Source organism: Spermophilus citellus (assembly GCF_964194105.1).
Source record: "Spermophilus citellus genome assembly, chromosome: X".
In the NCBI taxonomy this organism is placed as follows: Eukaryota; Metazoa; Chordata; class Mammalia; order Rodentia; family Sciuridae; genus Spermophilus; species Spermophilus citellus.
In genome coordinates, this window is record NC_138190.1 from 4749190 (window position 1) to 4770586 (window position 21397).

Below are 21397 nucleotides of genomic sequence, written 5' to 3' on the forward strand. Positions count from 1 at the left end.
GATATTTTCCCATATTTTTAAATAAGATACTTATGTACTCCCTAATGCTTTGGGTGTTCTTTGGAAAACCCTCTAATTTAGCAGGGAATCTTTAGTGTGAGTTGTTCCAACATCCTGCATTGTTTATGAATCCCCCTCTGATTGTCTTTCAAAGGGTGTGAAATGCATTTTCTGTCCATGTAATTAAGTAAGAACGCAGCGTTAATTTCTCTCTGGTTTCTAACTCTGTCTCGATTCTAATTGGAAAATAAAAGCAGAATGTACTTTGTGTCCAAGGCGTGTTAAGTAATAAACAACTAAAGGGAGAATTTCGGTCACCAGGGGAAAGGAGGAGTCTGAGAATCAAACAAGACAGAAACATAACCCACCAAAACAAAAGTACAAATGCTGTTTGGAATCTAATTATAATTAACTCTACTAATTCAATACTGCAGAAACAAATGGTCACAAAATGTGCTGGCGGGGGGTTTGTAATTCGATACATGTTGAGAGGCTTAGGTGGGAAAGTGAGGACCTTGGGCTCGAGCTGCCAGGACTAGCTTGGGCCCCTTCAGTTCTGTGCCTTGCTGGGTGGATGGAGTGAATTTGACAGGTGTGGACCAAGGAGAAAGCCGTAAGACACGGGAGCAGATTCAGATGGAGGTGAAGCATTTCTCATGGGTGACAACTCATGGGTTGGGTCCTCCCGTGAATGTGCTCATTTTTATTTAAAATCCACTAAAGAGTATAGTGAGAAGAACAACTCATTTTCCCTCTTCATTGCAGGTTCCAGAGTTAAGTGCTATTGATACTGTCTTGTATGTTTTCACAGAGGTTTCACCTGAACTGTAAGTGGTGTGCGTTTCTGAAGGCACCTGGGAGGTGCTCTACCAACTGAGCTGTATCTCCAGCCCCACCTTGAATCATAACTTCTTTAAGAAGTTGACAGCTAACGCAAGCATCACGGGCTGGGAAAATGATATTTATGGATTCATTGTCTGATACATCCCTATCTTTCCTTCCTTCTCTGAAAACTAAAAACCTGAGCCGGTGGCAATGGTGCACCCCTGGAGTACCAGCTACTCGGGAGGCTGAGACGGGAGGATTGCGAGTTTGAGGCCAGCCTGAGTAACTTAGTCTCTGTTTTATTGAGGATCCTGATGTTTCAGTGCATGAACTGGCAGTTTAAGGTCCCTACCAGCCTGGTTTGGTCCTTGTTACACTGGTGATCCAGACTTGTTCCTGGTCACCGTGTGTGAATGTTCATCCTGTTGAATTCTGGGAAATTGCGGTTTTGTTTGGTTAAGGATGAAAGTTGGTAGGTCACTTGATCAGAATTCCAAACAAGCATTTTCCTTGGACTGGTGTCTGGTGCTCACCACCTCTGCCCGGGTTTCTCTTCCCACCCTTGTGCAGTTGTGCCACCGTATGCTGTCTGACACGTCCCCCTCCTGGCCTGATGTGGGGTCATTTGTCTTCAAAGTGCTCCTAGAAGTCATTTCTTTAGCAGTGCAGTCTCCAACAGCACGACTGTAGGAGGGGAGGCTTGGGACCGTGTAGATACAGCCTACTAACCCAGAAGGAACCTCTTCTGTCAGAGCGGGCAACTTGGGGTTGCAGGAGACGGGTTACAACTGATGGCTGTGTCCGGTTTGACGTGTACTCTTGCTGTCATCAAGAGCTTGTAGATGCTTCGCTTAGATGCCAGAGGGCTGTACCAGGGTGCGTTCTGTCTGTCCGTCCTCAGCTCTTGGTAAGGCAGAGAAGGAAAGGGAATCTGCAGGAGGAACTGGGATACTGTTGGAGATGGTCCTGGGTGGTGGAAACCTGATCAATGTTGGCCGGTTGAGGCTGTGTCAGACTGTGTTTTCCTTAACAAATACTTGTTGCTTAGAAGGGCCCTGAGTCTCAAGGATTTCCTGAGGGGGAGTCCTTGGAAGCTGCTACTTACTGACAGTCCCTACTCCAGCATGGTGGAAGCCCTGATGTTCAGGCCCCGCCACTGCAGAAGGGAACGAGCCTCCTGGCCGGAGCCACTATCAGACCAGATGTTTGCAAATGCCTCCCTCCTGGTCTGTGAGCGTCCCTGTCTGGACACCAGCAGGACGGGTGTGATCCCTCTTGGCCAGTGGGTGAGTGCATCTCAGAGTGAGCCTATGGCCTTGCCCAGAGTTGCAAGGGGTGCCGTCAGTCATGACATGAGATGCATCCCAATTGTCTTGAGACTCTGCCTGAACATGCCTGCTAGTCGCCTTCATGGTATCCCTGGGCTTGACTTTGACTCTGGATGTGCACGTTGAGTCTGTTATGAGAGAAAGGAATGGGACTTTGGCTTGCCAGGAGTCGGGCACCAAGACCTTATTTAAGCCCTGTGTGTCTCGCTTTCAAGAGTGGTGGGTAACGTGGAACTCAAAAATGTTGTTCTGTCCTCTCCCTCTTGAGTTTTCTCTTGCTGATTTGCATACTGGGCGCGACATCTGAGCCCATGTGGTTGACTGACAGCAGACTGAGGGCTGCAGGAAAGCAACCCTTGCCGTGTGGTCTTGCATGCTCCTGTTGTGTGTGGGTAACCCTCCATGTGTACATCGCAGGAAGATCAATCGAGCTTACTCAGTTGCTCACTTATTTATCGTTGAGTTGAACCAGCAGCCAAATGTAGATTGTCCCCAGTTGGATCCGGGCTCTAATATTAGATCATGAGCTGTGTTTGAGGTCGTCTTGGTCTCCTAGGCTCTAGAGAAGTCCCCTAGCTCTCGACCCTGGTGTGCTAATTTTGGCATCCGTCCTGAGGTGGACCCCACGTGGATGGCAATGACTCTTGGGTCACTCGGGAGTTTCTATTGATCTCTCGATGAAGGCCGGCGGGTCTATGGGATGGCGTCCTCTGGGAAGTCCTGTTGTCCTGCTCTGTGGAAGGGTGCTTTGAGCTGTGTGAACATCTTGTTCCTCTTTGCATTCCATGGCTTTGGCATCCATGGATTATCTTGCCGTTACCACCTCGGGCTGAATCTCACCACGTCTGACTGTCCACTGAGGGCTAGTCCAGGGCCGCCATCACGTCTCAGTGGCAGTTGGTGTTTTAACAGAGATCAGGTGGCCCATGACTCCAGAAGTGCTTAAACAGCCAGCCAACTCCTGAACCACAAGAGCTTTGGTCACACAGTGATGTTTCTCATTCTTCTACCCATTTTGCCTTTATTAGCGGGTAATTTTTAAAAGAATTTATTTTTCCTTATTTGGAAAAGCCATTTTTTTAAACAAAATGTTGCAATCTTATCACTGTCAATTTTTTTTTTTTATCAACTAGGGGTTGAACCTAGTGGCACTTTACCAATAAGCTATATCCCCAACCCTTTCATTACTTTTATTTTTTTTTAAGACAAGGTCTCACTACATGGCTTAGGGCCTCTTCAAGTTGCTAAGGCTGGCCTCAAACTTGGGATCCTCCTGCTTCAGCCTCCCGAGTAGCTGGGATTACAGGTGTACACCCCCACGCCTTTTCTTTTACACGAATTCATTGCATTAAATTTTTTTTTAATATTAATATTTTCAGTGAACACAACATCTTTATTGGTATGGGGTGCTGAGGATCGAACCCGGGCCGCACGCATGCCAGGCGAGCGCACTACCGCTTGAGCCACATCCCCAGCCTCATTGCATTAAATTTATCCAGCCCTTTCAGGTTGAGTCCTGAATTCTTTCCTCGTGTTCGTCCAAGTTCCTTTAAACATGTGTTTTCTCTCTGGAACAGGAGGACGTTCCAGGGGTCCAGTGTGAATTCCCTGCGCCTCACCTGGGATCAACTCTGTCTGAAGAGACCCAGAGGGTGATGTTTAGAAGCCAGAATCTGGAATCTGGGTGTGCTCATTGATGCTGAGGTGGCATTGCCTCCAAGATCATGCGGAGGAGAGACCTGGACATGGAGTTGTTTAGTGGTGTGACTTCATGTCCAGTAGCTCCAAAGGTCTTGAGGTACCTTCCTCTTTTCCATCCAGCATCTCCCTTCAGCAGTAGGAACTTCTTAGAGCAGCAGTGTAGTGACACGTTGTTCTCTCCCAGAATACACGCAAAATAACTTGGAAATGACTGCGTTGGTGAGGGTGTACAGTTGATGTCCAGAGGCACTCGCTTTCGTTTTTATTCTGAGGTCTGTGCTATCGATCTGATAGACATATAGATCAAATTGTTTTCATACAGAATTTTAAGATATACGTGTTTTCTTTCCTGAACTAGGTGCAGTTTGGAGTATATATTAAAAAGTTTCTGTAATCCCGAAGTCCCCACACTCTAATAACAGGTGTCGTGAGGTGGCCTATCTGTCTTTATCCCTCCTACCTCATTTGCATTCATCTCCTCACTTCCTCTTCATTCATTTTTTGCTTTTCTGTGTTCTTTTTGCATCGTTTAACTGTTTTTTAAAGCTCCCTCAGAGGTCTGTTGGCAATTCTAAACATGAGTACCAGCAAAAAGGTCATCTTATTAAGTCGGCTTTTGTGACTAAACTACCTGAGAGAAACAACTTGGAGGAGGAAAGATTTACTTGGGCTCATGATTTCAGAGGTTCAGTTCACAGTTGGGTGGCCCCACAGCTCTAGGCCCAAGGTGAGGCAGAATAACGTGGCGGAAGGGTATGAAAAGTGGGGCGTGGCAGGCAGGTCACTTGGAAAAGGGTGCACCCCCAATGACCTGCCTGCTTCCTCCGATTACCTCCCAATAATCCACTCACCATGGAGTGGATTATTGATGTCTTGATCCAGTCACCTCCTAAAGGCACACCGGGGAACACGTGAGACTTGGGGGGACCCTTCCAGATGAACATAACATGACCACACTGGCACTAGCTGTTACTGAAGTATAGAAATTGTGCAAGTCGACAGACTGTCCAGAGAGTTTTCCTCATGGTGACTTTAGTTGAAACACAGGGAGATTGAACAGTGCAGGTCCGTGATGGAGAGAATGGATCAGAAATCATGAGGACTGCCCAAGAAGCACCCTTGCGTCAGCCACACGACTGTTCAGAATAATGCCCCACCTCAGTAGCCTCAGTAACCAACACGTGGGTGCTTCCACTTTGAACATTATGATGCTTGACTGGTAGGGTTTTGGCTCCTAGGAGTTGCGTTTATCAAGGAGCATGGTGGAAAGGGGTGCAACTGGAACCTTTTGATCACTTGACATTTGCCTTTATGTTGGGTGCAGTTGGAATTTGTGAAGAGCCAATAATGGTAGTCTTAGCTCATATGCCTGCAAGCTACAAGTAAGGCCTAATAAGTATAAGCAGCATCCTTTCCATATGACACTCGCTCATGTTGGAAGACATCAGCTGTCCCTGACTTAAGTCTGAGCACAAACAGCCTCCAAAGGAAGTGCACTGGGCTAATGGAGCTCTCATGTCCAAATCTGGATTTGCCATTCTTTCCTTGTTGTCTTTGCTGCCTGGATCCTGTCCTGTCGCGGAGCTGGGCTAGTGGGTTCTGCTTCTGGGGGTGGGTCCTTCCGCCTGTGCACCCCCACGCAGGGATCTGCAGTCGGAGCTGCCGGGCCAAACTAGGCCTCCTACCTGCTTTTAGGTGGGCTTCAAGGGAAGAATCCTTTTGATACTTTTTAATAATGGGGGAAGACTGTGCCATGACAAATGATGGGCAATTCAACTTGGAGTGTGTCGAATGCTGTCGGTAGAAATCTGGGGAAGTTCTTCTGTCTTCTTTGCAGAAGGGTGTTTACTTGTTCTTGCTGTATGGGATGTTTTTGGTGCCTCCACTGGTCATGCAGTGGGGTCAGGGGGGTAGGGACCCCACATGGCTTGAACAGTTCACATCTGGACTTGGTAACAGGAGCGGTTCATTCGATTTCAGACATGGGGAAAAGGAACAGTGTTGAGTACTTGGTCCCCTCTGTGCATATCCTAAAGGCAGCCTGCAGGACCTCCTTTCGTAATAGTCACCCTTGAACCAGAGAGGAAGGCCGGAGGTGGTGGGGTGCCGGGGAGGGTGCCCCCAGATCAAACGGCATCTGAGACACCAGGGCCACAGGCGAGGGTATGCTTTGTGCCCACCGGGAACACCCGTTTGATTTCTGAGAGCCCCTGTACGTCTGAACTGAGCCGTCTTCAGAAGTTGCTTTGCGCGTGGCATCCCAGAAATAGCCTCGTGTGATTCTGCAGCCCGGCTCTGAGCCACCATCCAGGTTGGGTGGGGGTCGGGGAGAGTCCACCAAAGGGTGAGAGTCCCTCTTGGAGTCGTAGTTAACAGGATAAAACGAGAGCTTTGAGGACCGTTTTCAACAGTCCGTTTGATTCTGTCCACAAGCTAAAAGAAAATAATCGGCCATTCAGAAGGAATATTTATGGAACCTACAAAAAAATCTCGGTTGTCCAAGGAAAAGACAGACGGGTCTGTCTCCCTGTTCTCTCCCTGATTGCTGCCTTGGGTTGAAAAGCGAGTGACAGAAAGCGATTTCCACATCTGCTAGACTCTTCAGATCCTCTTAGTAAAAGAGTGAGTTTTTTCTTTGCATGAAAAAATGACATCTGCAAATCTCCCTTGATGTACGGGGTTACATCTTGGTCATTTCGGTACAATGTAGAAACACACGGGTGTGATGGGAGAGCATTGCATTTTTTTTGTTTTGTTTTTTTGGAGGTACTGGGGATTTAACTCGGGGGCACTTAAGCACTGTGCCATGTCCCCAGCCCTACTTTGTATTTAGAGACAGAGCCTCACTGAGTTGCTTAGGGCCTTGCTTTTGCTGAGGCTGGCTTTGAATTTGCAATCCTCCTGCCCCAGCCTCCCAGCCTGTTGGGATTACAGGCGAGTGCCACCATGCCTGGCTGGACTTGCATTTCTAAGACCTCCCAAGGAAGATACTTACAATTGGGATTTGTCACAATCTGGGGAGGTGGACCATTCCATTGCCAGATGGACATGATGGAGATGAACGGAAACTGGCCTCGCACCCAGCCTCAGGTGGTGGGCAGTGTCTGGAGATATTTCACTTGTCAGAAAGCAGGTGATGGCTGTGTCTAATAGCAAAGGTCCAGGCTGCTGCTGGACACCCTCCAGTGCACAGAACAACCTTTGCCACAGAGGATGATTTAGCCTCGGGTTATGCCTGGCACCAGGAATTCTACGTCAGAGGAGGTCTTGGAGCAAGTGTCAATCAACTCTCCATCACGTGGACAAAAATACCTGAGATGATCCCCTTGAAAAGAAAGGTTTATTTGTCCTCTCGGAGGCTTCAGTCCGTGGTCCTCTGGCTCTGCTGCTGTGGGGCCTCTGGCAAGGCAGTGCCTCGGTGGACACCTGTGGCACAGGGGGCTCTCACCTCATGGCATCCTGGAGGCAGGGAGACGAGGGGCCTGGCCCCAACACCACTTCGAGGACTCGGCCCCCACCCCTGTGACCTAACTTCCTCCCACTAGGCTCCACCTCTCGGCAGTTCCAAGTGCAGCTCCCTGGGAACCGAGCCCTCAGCACCCAGGCCTTGGGGGAACATTCCAGGTCCAAACTCTAGTAAAGTCTCACCTTATGGAGCTTCTAACTTAAAATAATATGTAGGGCACATGCCCATGTGTACACACATCAACATAGACGGCTCTTCTGCACACATGAGGTAGGCAGTGCATGGGCGCAGGGAACGTTGTTTTGGGGACATTTGTGTCCCCAAGTGTTTGCAGAGAGGATTTGTCTGCACATTTTGCCTTGGATATGAAGTTTAAGAGAAGGACAGTGAGTGCGTGGTGTGAATTTTCCTAAGCTCCTGAAAGCCCAGAATATAAGAACTATAGGATTATGGATGTGAGGCATCTAAACTTGAGGTCCTTGTTGTAGCCGCCGTAGGAGACTGATACAGTGTGAACCCAGGCGGATGTTGATCACGATCACTGCTGTGGGAGGAGGAGGTGCAGCTGGTAACCAGCAGAAGGTCAGAGCCCCGGACTTTGCCGGCTGCTTCTCCAGCTTCCTTTCTTGCCCCAGGAAATGGCAGCCTCGCTCTGAGATTTATCACCCTGTGTGGTCATTGTCATCCATCTGATTCCCTCCGTGTGTTTAATGCTTCAGGCATAAGCAACCATACTTGATCATGTTCTTTTGAAGAATAGGCCTACCAGGTTCCAAGTTTATTCTATTTTGGACTGAGCCATCGTCATCTATTCATAGAAATTAGTTGATTAAGGTGTGTGTTTACATGCATCTTGGACAAAGTGGTACAGTTGGGCAGTTGAAGGTCGTGTATATACATGTGTATGTATATTAAAAATGTCTGGCCATTGTTCCTCATGTTTTGTCATGTGTTGACAGAAAATTGAATTTCCTAATCCACTTAAATTGAATTTGAAATGCACTTAGGAAGCTGGGTCTTGGGGTATTTAAAATTCTTAGCTACTTATAAGCAGATATTCTAGTGGTTTCATCTTCGGGATCCTGTTGTGACTGTAATAAAACACATTTTATGCATTTCACTTTTCATCAGCTGAAAACCACGTTAGGTACAAATATGACTTGATTCAACAAAATTTATTGTTGGTGTCATTTGAATTAGAAAGCCATTCTGTGTGGTTCTTACCAACTTAAATTACACTTTTGTGCTTTTGACAGTAGAGGAAATGCACATATTTAAAAGCGCCTTACATTCTGCAGCGGATGAAGAGCTTTCGCTTTTGGGGAATTTGGAAGTAGTCCCCGGTGCTTTGACTGAAAATAAAACGTGGTCTGTGTTGAACATTTGTGCACCTATCATCTCGGCCTCAAAGAGCTCACAACTTTTTTTTTTTTTTTTAAACAACCTTATTGAGTTCTAATTTACATCTTGGAGTTCTCCCTTTATAGATGCACGATTCAGTGATTTTTTTTTTTTTTCTTTTTCTTTTTTAGTCAATTTATGGAGTTGGCTAGGCATTGATGTACTGTGATTTTTAGGACATTCTTGTCACCCCAGAGATGGTCCTGCAGGCCCTCCCTCCCCTGGTCTCCTGGCAGCCACTAACTCATTTTGTGTCTCCTGGATCTTGGGTACTCGGGAGATGTCACGTGGGTGGGCCCCACGATGCGTTTTCTTGTGTCTGGCTCCTTACACTGAGCTTCCAGCATCCGGGTTTAAGGTCAGCCCATGTTGGTGGCTCCGCCTCTGCTCAGCTTTGTTGTGCTTGTTGGCTCTAGTCCCTTGCTGTGAAAGTGGCTCGGCTGCTGCTCAGCCGGTGACCGTGGACTCCTTTCTTGCTATCCTGAGGAAAGCTGCGATGGCTTTGCACGCTGTCATTTCTCTGGGTGTGTTCCTTGGAGTGGAACTGCTGGGTCAGGTGACAGTGTGTGTGAGCTGTCTGAAGGAGGACTCATCCTGACACTCTGTGACTTTTGCTCAGTGAGCTCATGGGGGGCCTCTGAGGGGCTTCCAAAGCCCTGGCCACAAGACTCTCTGATTTTGAAGGTGTAGGCTGGGGTGTGCCTTTAGGAGTGAAGGGGAGGTTTTCAGGTTGGAGGGAGCAAGAGGACCCAGAGTGGACGACCTGATGTGGTGTGTGTGCCACAGGCAACTTGGAGCAAGATTTGAGCCTACACTCTCCCATGTTTAAGGGACTCTGTAGGGGACGTTGGCTCACCCCTGCAATCCAGGGTAGTTTGTTTTTCATATCGGCCGATGAGCAGCCTGAATTCCACCTGAAACCCGAATTCCCCCTTGTGATGCAACCTAACGTACGGCCGGTCACTGGGGACAGGGCTGTGGCCAACTTGGTGGTGGGAGGGTATGGCACTGTTGGCCTGCCACAGATGGCATCTGGACCATGTATTATGTGTCATTCCTGGACATGTTACTCACCGTGTCCCCTACTCTCTGGTCATTGGGACCACGTATCCAGGCAGGCAGTGTAGCCTGTGTGGCCTGACTTTCTGGACCAATGATGGTGGAATCCCTCCTACATTGGAATGACAACATAGGTTCAGATCTCTGCTGTTGGAAGGGTCACTTGGGTTTGTGGATTTGCAGGAGAAATAATCATGCAGAGGAAAAGTGTCATCTTGCAGAGGCCAAGTGGGAGTGGCAGTGGTGTGGAGAGATTCGGCGTTAGGCGTGCAGTGGAGTTGCAGTAATGGGACTTGAGATCTGTGCAGGGAACATGGTAGTGTGGGGGGTGGGCAGGAAGAGATGAGTCTAGGAACATCTGGGAATAAAATAAAGCAGTTGGCAAGTCAAGGGGACCAAGAGAATCCAGGGGAGACCAAGTCTGCTTTGGAAATGGCCACTTGGGTGCTGCCTGGTGATAACCCCCATTGCCAATGGGGTCGGGAGGCCCACTCCATGGCCCCAGGTCCCTTCCCTGTGGTGAGCCAGGGTTGGAGGGAGGACGGTTCTGGGGCCAGCTGGCCCTTGAAGGAAGGGTGAGGCACAGCGTAGCTCTTATGGACCTGGTTGAGGTGACTGGTTCAGGACTGTGGTACCGGAAGCTTCCTTTGATCCTCATGGTCCCAACCTACGGTCATCTTCCTCTACTTGGCCGTGTCGGGAACATGGTGGTTGAACTGCTGGCTTCTTGATCTAGGACACGACACCGGGCCCTGGCTTCCCAGTTTTACTGCAAGGCAACAACCTGAGGCGGTGGAAATCTTCATCCCCCACAGGTGGGCACGTCAACAGAAGGGGGCGTGATGGACAGTGGTCCCAGGACCATAGGGAGCGGAAGCCTCGTCTCGAGCAGGGAGGCATTCGTGCCGCCTCCTCTGGATTGTTCTCTCCAGTTTGATAAAGCAGTTTTTCAGTAGAGCTGACTGGTTTGGGGGTCACGGAGGCCAATTCCCATCGGGGTGAGGGGAAGAGGGTTTCGATCTCGGGGCGTCTATTCTGTAAGCCTGTGGAGTGCCAAGTGCCTTATCAGCCAGACTTGCTCGTTGAGATTTCAGACGTCCCCACACGCTGGCAGACCACTGTCTACGTGCCAGGCTCTTGAGGGACGATAGAGACCAACAGACCCTTGTCGACTATCGGACACCATTGCTTAGGGGAAAAGAGTGACGGTAACTATGCTCTCAACTTAAATTAGTGAAGTAACTGACTTTGGATTCCTACTTCCAGGGCTATAAGAGAATAGACGTGCATTTTCTAAGCCAAAAGAGAAATGAATTGATTCAATTGAATTCTACAAAGGGGAACCATGGGAAATGTGTGTGCATTGTCTCTTGCTGCGTTGTGAATGCACCAGCTTAGGACGCACACGTTTATTATGTCAAGGTGATCTGCTTTTTAGAGCCAAGTAACAGGGTTTATTCAGACGATAGAAAGCAGAGTTCCCACACAGGAGGCCTCCCAAGGAGGGTCACCTCGTGGTGTCTGTCATTCTGTGGTTGGATTAGCCTGTGGTTTCCGAAGCCTCTTTTAAAGGTTTGAAAGTAGGTCATGAAGTCCAGTCGCACCAGGGACCCTGGTGTTCCCACGCCGCCAGTGCAGTCAAGGTATTGATCACTGGGCCACCTCACCCCAGGAAGGAGGCACATACTTCAGCCTCCAGGATAGTTACTGGTCGGCTCCATTTTGAGGTCCTTGGCAGGGGATGCAGAAGGAATGTCCACCCTGTGCTGGGGCCCTTCACCCAGTCTGTCTCGCACATCTGCTGTCATGACCCCCCCCCCCCCAAGTGCCCTAACTGCCATTAGGGAGAGGGTGATGGCCCCTCTGGCTGCCTCAGGCTGATGAGGGGCATTGGCTGGGACCATCAGAAACTCTCTAGAGTCTGTCTAACGGGCCCTGTGGAGGTCAGATGGCATCGACATGGTAGGTTGCATCTCCCTGACCAACTGGAAGATCAATGGACTGTGGGCATCTCGCACATCGGGGCAGTCCAGAGGTCCATGGTGGCTGTTGGTAGGGGGCTGGATGAGGTGTACAAATGACGGGGATCATGCTGGCTGTGAAGCAGTACTTGCACGGCTTGAACCTCGAGCTGTGGAGCAACTAGGAATGCATCCTTCCTCCAGGGTGCCGCCTTGAATCTGTCAAGGTTCCTGTGGGCCAAGAATCCCGACTTGGCTGGGTTCTCCGCTCTATCATCTCCCACAAGGCTGCTGGGCTGGGCGCTCATCTGAAGCTCTGCTGAGGGACAGGTGGCCTCCCGTCCACTTCTGCGGTGGTTTGTAGGGAGTAGCTGCTCTTAGGCTACTGGGCTGAGCTGCTCAGTTCTCTGCTGGTGTAACCAGGCATTAAAGGGGAACTCGGGAGACGGGAGAAGTCGGGCAGAGGAAACGGGGGGTGCTGAGACAGGACAGGAGGGCTCTTGAGTCACTGGAACAGGGTAGAACCACAATGCCTCTGTTTCCTAGGTTTTACTGAGATACAAGTCATAAATAGCTCATAGATTCTTTTTTCCTGAAATTCTCAACCTGCACTTGTGAGAAAGTAGAGCTTTGTGTCATGAAGACATATGCAAATTATTTAAAAGGCAGCATTGAATTTACTGTGGCTATGTATTTTCTTTTTTTCTTTGAGTACCAGGGATTGAACTCGGGGGCCCTCGACCTCTGAGCCCCCTCCCCAGCCCTATTTTGTATTTTATTTACAGACAGGGTCTCACTGAGTTGCTTAGGACGCCACTGTTGCTGAGGCTGGCTTTGAACTTGAGATCCTCCTGCCTCAGCCTCCCAAGCCACTGGGGTGACAGACATGTGCCACTATGCCCAGCTGTGTTCGTATGTATTCTTGCCATTGGGTATTTTTTTAAACTACATAAAAAAGCTGTACTTATATAGGTGGTCCCTGAAATTTTTCGACACTTAAGAAATGGTTCCTGCTGTTGGCGGCACTGTTCATGGTGGCAGAGGGGAAGACGACGGTGAGAGTAGCTGGTAAAGCGTGAGTTAGGCGTGTGCTGGGTTCCTAGGCAACCGTTAAAAATAATAGTATAGAGGTGGTGGATTACTGGCACCAAAATGTGTTTACGAGATACTGCAGTCTGCAACCCCAGGAGACCCGCAGCCCAGCTGGGACTTAGAAGTGCTTCTAAAATGCGGTGAACCAGGCTGCTGGGATGCGGGGTGTGTGTGTGTGTGTGTGTGTGTGTGTGTGTGTGTGTGTGTGATTGCCATATTGTTTCCACTCATCAATTTGATTTTCTTCTCTGTACTTGAGTATCGCACACTTATCCAGCATCCAGGGTTATTTAAAGAAGTGTCTCCTTGAAACTTCCTGTGTGTTTATTGAATAGTCTTGTCCACGGTTCTCTTTCTGGCACCCGTGGGAGAAACGTGACACGTCTCAAAAGCTTCGAAGCTGTGTTCTACATGCTTCTTTATTTTTTAAATGACTTGGAATGAGCATCTCGGTTTCATTTCTTTCCTTTTTTTTTTTTTTTTTGGTACCTGGGATTGAACCCCTGAGCCACATCCCCAGTCCTATTTATTTTTTGAGACAAGGTCTCCCTAAGTTGCTGGGGCTGGCCTCCAACTTGTGATCCTGTCGCCTCGGCCTCCTGAGCTACAGGCGTGCACCACCATGCCTGGCTCATTTCTTGGAGTGAATGTCGAGGAAACTCGGAATCGGATTAGTGTTTCTCTTCCAGCTGACCTAAAGTTGTATTCCATGGCAAACTTCACCTAATACCTTCACGTCTTAGCTGCATCTGGGTTTCCCTACCTTTTCCTTCTGTGTGCCTCAGTTGACCTCATGGATTATTTTTTGCTGTTTCAGTTGTGTTCTTGAAAGCAAGCCTAAGTCACCTGTCCCCCCTCCTTCTTTCCCTGGGTGGGGAATTGCAAGTCTTTCAACGAGAGGGCAGCAATGGGGCCCGTGACGGGTCTCGCCGACTTCTGAATTCTGACGTGGTAGCACCATCTTATTTCAATCTAGCCTCTTCCTTTGGAAGTGCCTCAGGACAGAGAGCATTTCTAAATTCAGTGAGCACCGCATCACTGACAGTCGCCTGGCAAACGCTCGGCAAAGCATTCCAGGTCATTTATGCCCGAAAATGAAGGTTGTTTAAAATCGGTTTATACAGAGGCCTAGTGATTAACAGAGGTCCGGAGTCGCTGAATTTCACTGGGATTTGAAAACAATTCGTGGGCGTGCACGAACCTGGGGTAGAGCGGAAGTTCTTCTCCATCCTGACTTGGAGATGTTTCCTCTAGATGCTGCTGAAATCTCAGCCTGATTGTATCACAGTATTGGCCGAGAAGCAGGAAATGCAGAGGAGGTATTAGAAACAAATGTGAAGGGTTCGTGCAAAAAGTGCAGTTCTTTGTTCCCAGATGGGTGAGCAGGGCAGGTTTGAAATGGTTCCTGCATCTTTTCCTGGTGGTTCTTTTAAAATCATGGCTGACAGTAATGACTTCTGCCGGATGGTCTTGGGAGGCCAGGAGGTGGATGTACTGTCTCTGTTCCTCCCAGTGTCATGCCACATGGGTATCCTTCATCCCATAATATGGGGGAGGGGACGATGAGGCTCGCCCGTGTTCGTCTGGGGTGACATGTCTATTAATTGACAAGACTGTAAGCTGTTCCAGTCATGCGTGGAGCTCAAAGCCAAAAGCAATCAGCTATACTTACCATGTTTCCTGCGTGCCCAGGAAGGGCTCCACGTCTTCATGTTTTAGGAAGATGTCCAGGTGAGGAAGGGATGTCCCTGAAGATGCCTGCTCAAGACTCTAAAGAGGATTGCTCTCAACTCTCCTGGCTCCGGATCTGTGCTGCTCCCAGACAGAACAACAGACGCTGCACACTTTGCCACCAGAAAAGACGGGCCAGGCTCTCTGAGCGCCCTCACTGATCATGGAGTCTCTAGGGTGCACCGTAACTGTGGGAAGGCTGGCTTGGACTCCAGACAGGAGTTTGCAGGAGGGGGAGATGGGCTCTTGAGGTAGACGGTGGTTCACAGCCTTGCGGTCCCCAGGGCTGGGCCCATGGGTTCTCAAAGGGTGCTGGGCTCGGGAGTGTGAAACTGGAGACTTTGCTCATAGCCTGGCAAAACCCAGGAGGAGGTCTAGATAGACGCTGGTGTTCAGGAAGCTGGTGGAGATGGGTACAGGGTTATTCTGGAGCCAGTTTGTGAAAAGCTTGTTGATAGTGTAAAACATGGCCTGTGTTCATCCCCCTCCTGTGGTCCTCTCGGCTCCATCCACTGCCTACAGTGAAGCATAATTCCCAAGGAATTAGTGGTAGCCCCCTTATCCGTGGGGCATGAATTTTGCAGCCCCTGTTACATGCCTGACACCAAGGATATACTGTGATCATTCACATTAGTGACTAATGTGCCTCTAAGTGATTAATGGGAGGTATATAGTATGGATATGTAGGACAAATGGATGACTTATGTCCTGCACAGGGCAGAGCTCGACAGTGCAAGAATTCATCACGGTACTCAGAAAAGCATGCAGTTTAAAACTTAGGAATTGTTTAGTTCTGGAATTTCTGTTTTCAAATCACAGAAATGGAAACCTTGAAAAGCAAAACTGTGCAAAGCAAAACTTCTGATAAAGGGGAACTATCATATGTCATTGAAGTAGCTGTTGTAGGATGTGTAACAGCACCGTGTTCTTTCCCGTCAATGCCAAGAACACCCCTATCTTCATTGCCAAATATGTCTTGGTAGGGGCAAAGTCACCCCCAGTTGAATTTCTCATCTAAAGCTTGGGAACAGGGCTGACCTTGGGTGTACCCTGGAACAGATTCCCAATGACCCGTTGCTATCATAACAAGCACCCTCCATCTCTCTTTATTTTCCATTTGTGCAAAAGGCATTGAAAGCCACTTCAAAAGGTTCCATTTACAAAAGGGTAAAATCTCAGACCAATGCATAACTTGGGTTCGACTTTCTTTAGTAAAATGAAAGTCGAGTGCGTTTCTAGGAGTGTTTTTTCCCCCCCCTTGGAGGTGGTGAGGGGGAGTCCAGAGGAAGGAGAGACTTGGGAAAGTGTTCCCACTGGATCAAGTTGTTGGGAGGGGCCGCAGTGGAAGATACGAATACCAGAGCCAGCAGGAGGTTCCCATGTGCCATCTTGAACGGGAGGGGACAGGATGGCCTTCCTGGTTGCTGTTGCTTGCAAAGGGAATTCTCTTGGAGCACTAATTATCTCCATAGGAAAATGGTTGTCTGAGGTTAAAGTGAAGCACTGCAAAACTATCCATCCAGAATGCCAGAATGAGCTCTCTGACCTTACCCTGGAGGTTGGAGAAAAGGTGTAGTTTGTGAGTAGAAATCACGTGGGTACGTGCGTGTGTGTACTTGCCTCAGTACCCAGTTCTTGAGGTAGCTGGTAACGTGGCATTCTTTCTAGTTTTGGTGTTCTTGGTTTCGCAGTATTTATGGAAGGGAATGGTTGAATCTGGTGATTGACAGAGGGACATTTCTGAGTGTATTTGTTTTCCAAAAGGGATTTGCTTGCTGTGCTGTTAAATGAAATTGAAGCCGGAACGATTGACCTTTCCAGGTAAAGAGGGAGTTGGGTTGTGTTTTGCAAATGACTGAAACCGAAATATGAACAGCAGGACCATATGGTGTTCGGAAACTTTTATCATACATTCTGTGTATGATAAACACTGTGCTCGACAATCACATTTAAAATTGTGCTTCATGCTCATTGCAAAATGTGGAGCCGGTGCTTTGGGACATGAGGAAGACATGCCTTAGGATTCTCTTCCACCTCGTGATGCACTAGTTCATCTCTAAATTAAAAAAATGATTAGTGTCATGTGTGGCTTATCTTTATAAAGTTTGGCATAATATCAGCGTGGAGAGATTCCAATTACTGTTGACTGACAGTTTACACAATACAAAAGATCATATTATGCTAATACTTTAATGTATCATCTTTAAACCTGATTCTTTGGCTCCAGATTAGTTTCATGCCTCTAAATAAAATTTAATCTGTCACTGTAATTTAAATAAATGCCTAGAAAGAAATATTGTGCCGCTGATAGCTTATTATAATTTCCTGTAGGCTTGTTTGCTGTGTACAAGTATTGATTTTGCCACTTTGACAAGCGTGATTTGTTACTAAGCCTCATCAGACATAACAGAGGAAATCAAGTTTGTGTGTTTAGTGTCTCTATTTCTCCTTCTTTGAATTGTTTATACTTTTACACTATGTGTGACATGTATCACATGAAGAAAAAGATGCATGATTAGAAAACGCCCTGGGTGGGGGCTGGGGTTGTAGCCTTGCGGTACAGCACTTGCCTAGCATGTGCGAGGCACTGGGTTCGATCCTCGGCACCACATAAAAATAACATAAAGGTATTGTGTCCAACTACAACTAATGCCTTTTTAGTTCCTGTATTTTTTAATCAAAACATTTAGGAAGAAATGTGCAATCCTCTGCCTGACCTACAAAGAAGTTACCAGTGTGTTCCTTGTTCGTTTTTCCTCGATCTTTCCTTCTGTTAGCATGTGTGTGACTGTTTTGTGAGGCACCCTGATGATTCAAGGAAAGAAGGCACCCAAGGGATCCCCTTTTCCCTTTTTATACTTGGGGATAATGAACCGCGCCTTTACTCGCAAGGATGTTTGTCCTTGAGGAACACCCATTCAGATTCTTGAGCTTCTACAGGAAGGAGGCTGTTGGGGACTAAATCATGGAACTTCACACTGGAAATACTCAGGGCGGGGGCTTCGAAGTATATTCAACTTTTCCTTCTCAATTTAAATTGGATGTAGTCTTAGAATTGGAGCTTAAAGGCCTGGCTTCCCCTGTTTTTTCACTTCCTGATAGTCTACGTTGGTACCATTGCAGTAGGGTAGCCACCAGCCACATGAGACTGTTTCAACTTAGTTAAATTTACATTCAATTAAACCGGTGCTCATCACCAGTACTGGCTATGTGAGTAGTGTTCAGGAGCTGCATGTGGCTAGTGGGTTCCTCAGACGGGAAACATGGGGCAATAAGTTAAACTGCACAGAGCAGCTGTGGACAGTCAGACATGAGCCTCATGGGAACTTCAGGGAAGAGCAAGACACATTCTTAAATCTGAAGGGGAGAGAAGTTTTCATAGCAAGTAACTAGAGCAAAAATGAACCCTGTCAGTTGGGTTGGTGGTGCACGCCTGTGATCCTATTTACCTGGGAGACTGAGGCAGGATTGCAGTCCAGCCTGAGCAGTTAAGTAAAGCCCTATCTTGAAATTAAAAAAAAGTGCTGCAGCTGTGGGTCAGTGGCAGAGTGCTTGACTAGCATGTGTGAGGCGCACTGGGTTTGATTCTCAGCAGCACATATAAATAAATAAAGGTCCATTGACAACTTAAAACAAATTTTTTTAAAAAACATTTTTATGAATTTATCAAAGCTAAGCGTAACTTATTAAAACAGTAGGGATAAAGGCGGTATTGAAGCACTTTTCTAGGATTTTAAAGTTACATATGTAAAAGATTAGTGACACCAGATTTTTTCAACAGCAATAGTGGAAGTTAGAAAACAGACATACTATAGAATTGTTTGAAAATAATTTGCACCCAGAATTTTGAAGTTTCTCCCCTCCAAATTTATGGAGGATGGACTGAAGATGTTTGTACACATTATGTCAGCCACATTTCACTTTGTCCACTTCTAGAGAAGTGACATGTCAACCTGTCCCACCAAGGTGAGACAGTAACCAAGGAAGGGGACATCGTGGGACTCTGAATGTCCAGATAGACAACAAAGAGAAGGAATTCTCGAGGCAATTGGTGGGTTCAGGTTGCAGCAGGCCTAACACTGACTAGCACAGACTGGACCCAAGAAATTGGAAGAGGACGTTCTGGTACGTGTGTTCTGAAGGTGGCAGCACATGGAACTGACAGACGATTTAAATGTTCTTGTTTTTAATTTTTTGAAGTTGGACATGGATACACTGCCTTTATTTTTATGTGGTGAGGATTGAACCCAGTGCCTCAGATGGGCCAGGCAGGTCCTCTACCACTAAGCGACAACCCCAGCATAATATCTGAGCATTTTAATCGTGTGGAAAATTGAATGGAAAGAATGTTGCAAGATCTTGGAAGAATTTTGTCAAAGGGAACAAAGAAAGAAAATAAAAACCAAGGCAATTAGGGATTCCAGGAAAATTCGAAAGTTGAAAAAGAAATGAATCTTAATGTTGCTATATTGTTTGCTCAGCATTACCCACTCCATCATCGAAATAATGTGCAGAGTATAGATTTAACAGAAAACAAGTTATAAAAAGTGATGGGGAAAATGTGAAAGGGTAAGCACAGCATGGATGGTTGGCATTTAAGGAAACAAATCTGCATTTATGAGAAAATCAGAAAGTTGCATTGAAATGTGGTTTAGTGAAGAAGTATTATAAGCAGATGATTTAGAAACATGGAAGTCAATACCAAGGAACACGAACATTAACAAAAATAGTTCCAAGGCATTAAAGTGATTGCTTTTGGAAATGGAATTGTAGATCAATGGTGCAAAAAAGGCTCGCAATTTTGAAAAAGGAGTCTTTTGACTCACTTGGCTTTTACTTTTAAAAGCTGAAGATGGGTTACTTTGAAAAGAATAAAAATGGTTTGGGTATTACCCTCCCTAAAAATTAGAGTTTAACGTAAAGTGGGGATTCTCAACTAGGGCGGTATTGACAGTTGACTCGATTCTTAAGGGGACCCACCCTGTGTGTGCAAGGGTGTTCGGTAGCATTCCTCTCTGGTCCTGACAGCTAAACAGGTGTGCAGACATTGCCCAGTGCTCCGGGGGGCAACCTCACTGCTTCTTGAACTACTGATTTAAAGGATTTAAAAACCTGTTATTGAATAAACCATCTCAATACATTAAAAAAAAAATGCTGTCTTTTGTTGGTAAAACAGGAAGCAGCTGCTTCATTACACAGAACTTGAACCCATAGCAAGAACCCTCTGGCACCCCAGCGCCCCAGCTGCTCATGCCAGCCCATCTTAGCCTCTGGCTTCAGGCCCAGTTAGTGCAGGGCTCACTAAAATGAGAAAAGGATTCGGGAGGAAATGGCAGCTTCCCTTTCATGCTTGGTGGCTTCTGAGAACATGTTTCAGGTTTTCCACATTGTTTTCGTGTTGGTACAACTTGGCTTTCTCTGGAGTTGCAGTGTTAATCATTGTGGCAAGTCTGGTACAACGTTACGCCCTTTGGGTATATTCCAGCGCTCAGTCGGCTGTGAGACAGACACACACCCTCCCTGTCTCTGCAGTTCTGCCCCGAGTCCTTAGATAAGTTCTCTGCAAGTGTTTCCCCCTAGAATTGCCAGAGGAAGTCGATAGGAAAATGGTCCCGCAGATTTTTTGATGTGGCGGAAACCTCATAAATATTTAATGCCCTTATTTCACAGCTGAGGAAACTAGAGCCTGGAGAGTCTCTTATCATTAATTATGAGGAAGATGGGGGTGGGCTCGCTTCCCCAGCACCACAAAAGGAAGAGGGGCGTCTGCAGAGAGTCCCTTCTTTCCCTTTTCCCTTCTTTCAGAATGCAGAGGGAGGCATGATCAAGGTGGCTTCGTGGGCAGTGAAGTGCTCAGGCGAGTGGGCTGTCAGGATTTGCACACAGTATCGTGGGCGCCCCCTGCCAGGGGCCCACAGCCCTGGAGTCGCTCAGAGCAAACACCTGGAGAGCAGGAAGGGCAGTCGGGTGTCTCCATGAGGGGCCCCTGTGCCGCGGTTCCTGATGTCCAGAGCTGGGAAGATGCCGGAGAAAGTCCTACGGAAAGGGCTCCCCACTGTTGTCCCAGCCCTCATGCCAAGGACTTGTGCATGGCACCTGCAACCTTGCCCCCTGTTCAATGATCCCTTCTCGGAGGCAAAGTCCCTCTCCTCCTGTTCAGGGTCTGTTCCTTGTCCCAGACTAATGGTTCATTGTTTCTCATCTGAAATTGCCTTGTGCGTTTGTTCATAGCTAATTGTCCCTGTTCCTTTCTTGCCAAGTTCCACAGCCTTCCCCTCTTCCCCGGGGCTCAACATGGAGCTCCTGTCGGTGAAAGATTTGACTTGCCTTCTGAAATACCTGTGTGTTCGCTTAGCGAGCTTTAGCATCGCAGAGAAGACGACGTTGTTGAGTTGTTGGAGTCGAGTGAGGTTTTGGGTCCTGAAATTCCCTGGCGATGTGCTGAGCGTCGTGACACTTTTTGAGCAGTTTGTGTGAACGGCCTCACAGCATGCTTTCAACAGAGGCTTGAGCCTTAAATCCACCAGTGAGGGTGGCCCACCACCTAACAGTTACTATTAATACGGCCTCCTAGTGCCAGAGTACTGCAGCTGGGTCAACTACATCAGGGTGAAGGGGCCCCTAGCCGTCTTATCGGAGCATCACAGAAAGTACTTGCACAGACTAAGATGATCACATCATCCCAGGGGATGAAATCGTACGGGACCCCCATCTTATGTGGGGTCTACCCTTGACTGTGGGGACACTGTACGTGCTCACTCAGACGTCTGCTTGGTGAAGGAGCGGGTGAGACTGTCTCAGGATGGGTTTGCTTACGTTTTGGACTTACTTGG

General features: G+C 47.7%; 1 protein-coding gene across 4 annotated transcripts in view; it reads left to right on the forward strand.

Moving 5' to 3' along the window:
* The window catches only part of TBL1X (transducin beta like 1 X-linked), a 177984-nt gene that overhangs the window by 47119 nt on the left and 109468 nt on the right, over positions 1–21397 (forward strand). The window lies entirely within an intron of this gene.